The sequence below is a fragment of the Entelurus aequoreus genome, linkage group LG09, assembly GCF_033978785.1.
Source record: "Entelurus aequoreus isolate RoL-2023_Sb linkage group LG09, RoL_Eaeq_v1.1, whole genome shotgun sequence".
NCBI lineage: Eukaryota > Metazoa > Chordata > Actinopteri > Syngnathiformes > Syngnathidae > Entelurus > Entelurus aequoreus.
Window position 1 is genome coordinate 33,000,248 of NC_084739.1, and position 4,491 is coordinate 33,004,738.

Sequence of the window (4,491 nt, forward strand, 5' to 3'; positions counted from 1 at the left end):
GCTGTAAATTCTACAATGTACAAACTACAAATTCATGGTGTAAAACGTCGCTGCAAACCTTATTTTAGCGACATTGTGACAAGAGACGTAAGCCACGCCCTCATACTCATCCACGAAAAAGAGGCACGATGCTCAGAAGACTCATGCTGTGCAAATATCTGCAAATGTACACATTTTTACTCAAGTAAACGTTAGAAAAACAATTGTAATCATACTGAAAATACATTTATAACACTGTTTAATGGACACATTTGAATGATGTATTGCAGCAGGTATACTAACTTAAAAATAACTCCAAGTAGTCAAATTGGTTGACTTTGTTATCCCGCAAACTGTTTTATTGGAACTCCTATTATTTGTAAATACTTGTGTCACTTGGGGACATTGGACTTGATTTAACACTGTCAGCTCACATGCGCTCTGAGCTTGTGGCCATTGACCTGCCATTGTGCATGATGCTTGTTCTGATGCGTACATCTTGTTTGGGGTGAAGGGTGGGGCTCCAGGTCAGTGGGAGAGCAGCCATGATCACAGCCTACAAGGCCTACCGGGACACATATCCCGCCCCTGCAGACTCACAGTCCAGGCCCACAAGTTAAACAGACGTACATCCAGATGGTGGCTTCTTGTCCGCTGTCCATCTACTCATCTGTGACCAGCTGACATGTCAGTCAAGATAATGATTCTGATAATGACACTGATGTCACTGGATAGGTGCTCAGTATAGTGCATTTATAAACGCTGGCATGCAAAAAATTCATGGCATGCAGTTCCAATCGTTTCCTGTCAGGGGCAGTAATGTTCAGTATTGAGTGGGACTAGTTCAATTCGTAAGAGGCACGGTTAGATTTCTGCACTGGACTAAAATAAAACACAACTAGTTTTGGGGAGTTGCTAGAAATCCCACTGCGAGCACACCTTTGAAACAGCAAAAATTGACAATGCATTTTACAATTATTTTATTTTACCATCTGCATTACAGGCTGCAGTGAGTAATAATCAGTGATGAAGGAAAACAAAGCAATTGTGATGCGTTTTTTAAATTAATGCACAGCGTGTGCTTTTTAATGATCAAAATACGTAAATATTAAATGTTATTATAAATGTGACCGTTATTACATTACATATATACTTACTTAGACTTAGAAAAACTTTATTGATCCACAAGGGAAATTGTTCAACACAGTTGCTAGGTTACAAAGGATGGAAAGTGTAAGGATGGAAAGGATAATGCAGGTATAAAGTAGACTAAAAATGTATCATAGTAGCAATATAAAATATAACATATATGTAATATTTACATATTATATATACAGTATATAATATATACTAATATATTATATATATTATAATATACATCATGTATATACAACCTCAATGAAGGTGTTTAAATGTTTTTAAGGGCTTTGTAGGCGGAAAAGAGGGGCACTCATCGGCTCCATTGTAAGCAGACTTTTGATCGCATTTATATATTTATAATGCAAAAAAAATAAACAGTTAACATCCATTGTCATGTCTCTCATAGTAAATGTGAACAATAGGCAGTGCAATTTCCCTTTAAAAGCTCTGTCACAAAAAAAGTTACACATGTATGTCAAAGCACCATTAAATGTGTTTTTTTGGGAAAATAAACTATAAAAAAACAGGCCCTGGATTATTACTGTAACTCTTTCCTTTGCACTCAGTTGTGTTCAACTAACCGACTAACCCTGCACGTGACTACTCTAGTTTGCTGTATTCTACTGTACAGTATTTCTGTATACTATGATAAATTACTTTATAAATGATTTATTCCCCACTGTCGGTGTCTCCAACATATGTGTACTGCATTGCATTGTACTAGCAAAGCTCATCTTTACTACAGTTTCAGGTAACACGCCATTGTAAACTTATTTATGTGCTGCCGGATCTCGTTTCACATTCCTTCAGCCAAACGCATTTTTAAAAAAAAGTTACTATCTCAACATATACTCAGCTCCACTCTTTATCTTTTAGTGTTTCCAACTGCCCTTTACGACTGAAGGTGTAGTATGACGATAGAAAAAATACATATGCTTTAACAGAACACTGAGATTGCCTTCCTTTTGTATTGTCCTCCATCGTGATTGTAACTAAATGTGCACCAAGTAGTGGTTTGAATAGTTGACAAACAAACATTTGATCAAAGACTACATGCAACATCACTGTCCTTGTCTGAACTTCCAGGATGTTTAATTCCTTGCAGAGAGAAGTTTGTCCCATCTATTTGAATGAATTCCTTCTTTTTCCCTGAAAGTAACACATCTCTCTGCACACTAGTTAATGTTTACACTGTCATCGATTGGGCTCCTAGATAACAACACATGATTACTAATATTACTACCTGCACAACAAGTGATGTGACTATTTGGAATTTTTGGCAAAATCTAAGTAACTTTACCCTCCACGTTTAGTCAATGTTGAATTTCTTGTTTCTCTTGTCTACACGCCATCCTTCCCTCGCTTCACCCTTTTCTTTTCTACTTCTCTGCCTATTGGTATTCTTCCTTTAGCTTCCTCTCTCTTACTGCCTTTGTGTCTGAGAAGAAAACGGACAAAACCTCGAACCCGGCTCTTCATTTGAGAAAGGGGCGTGAAACCTAAATAGCCCCCCCCCCCCCGCCCTTCGTCTTTTGTTTGTATCAAGGTGTCAGAGGTCACCTACCCAACTATTTCTCATCATCTCCCCTGACAGGACCATATTGATTGGCCCTTTTTTCTTCTCACAATGGCACATTTTCCATTTACTTGAAATGAATGACAGAGGGATGTTCATGCATGGAAGCTTATATTTCTTAAATGTATATTTTATATATTGAGGATAATCACAAACACACAGAAATGTTAGCAATGGAGGGTGCAAATGGGACAAAATTAAATAAATAGATGTTTAAATAATTACTTTATATATTAACATTGGAATTATACACACACATGTGTTATCAAATGTGTCATTCATTTATTACACTTAATCATTTAATAAGTGAGTAATTTAATAATTTTATGATTTAACTAATCATTTCATGATTTCACAGTATAAATGATGATTTAAACATTTATTTGTATTTAATTGACAGTTAGCATGCTACTAGAAAGTAAGCCCTACCAGGGTCACCAGGTCTGTGAGGGATATGCAAATCTATGAGCGGGGTGCCAAGAAGAAAATTGGCGGATGTACACATTGCATCATTACGCCTCATTTGTAGATATATTTGAGCTCATTTTATTTCCTTTACTTTTATCGTCCTTGTATATAATTTATTTTTGCATGTTTCATGATACATTATCTGTATGTAATATTGGCTGCATTTCAGATAGTTGTTTGTGTGCCATGTTGTTCCAGACCAAATGTATACCTTGGGCGGTTAAAAGCCAGTAATTTCCAGGAGTTCTGTCACCTTCTAAATAGCCTCTGATTTACTAATGGTTTCAAATGTAAAAATGTGTAGAATAAATATTACATTTCAACATTTCTGTCAATGAAGATTTGCTTCAGCCTGCGACACATAGTCATTTTGATAGTAGGCTTTTATAGCTCATATAGACACTTACGTCATGTGTTGCCTTTATTATAACACTTATATAAGACTTTACATTTTTTGCGGCTCCAGACAGATTTGTTTTTTGTATTTTTGGTCCAATGTGGCTCTTTCAACGTTTTGGGTTGCCGACCCCTGATCTAGACTAAACTTACAGGGAGCAAGGATGTTAGAAAGCAGCAGACCACTCGATGATGTAAACATGGGCTCACAGGAAGTGTAGTTCATCTGCGTTACAGCTTATAATAACAATATCACTGATACTTGATTTATACTCAAATCACAAAATGTAAATGGAGTATTGTTGGCAGTTTTTGGAATGGTTATTTATTTGATTTTATGGGCGAAATAGAGGAGCTCCCATTTGCTCCCCTGTAAGCTGACTTTTATTTACTTTTATTTAGAAGTTTGATTACATGAAAAAAAATATATATATATATATTCATCCATCGTCAAGAACGTTCACAATCATAATGATTGTGAACGTTATACAACATTCCCCAAAAAATGCAGTTCCCCTTTAAGGTCAGGGGTCTCCAATTTCCATCACTATTAGAACTACTTTGACAAAAGAAACGAGAGGGGAGCTACTTTATTTATACGACTGTCAACATTTGAATTGTGCTTTATTTACATAGCAGGTCTCCCCTCAGTGCAGCCATTGTCTTTATGCTATTTTGCGCTTTTTTGTCATTACCGCTCAGTGGCCTAGTGGTTAGAGTGTCCGCCCTGAGATCGGTAGGTTGGAGTTCAAATCCCAGCCGAGTCATACCAAAGACTATAAAAATGGGACCCATAACCTCCCTGCTTGGCACTCAGCAACACGGGTTGGAGTTGGGGGTTAAGTCACCAAAATGATTCCCGGGCGCGGCGCCGCTGCTGCCCACTGCTCCCCAAGGGAATGGGGAGCAGAGGACAAATTTCACCACATCTC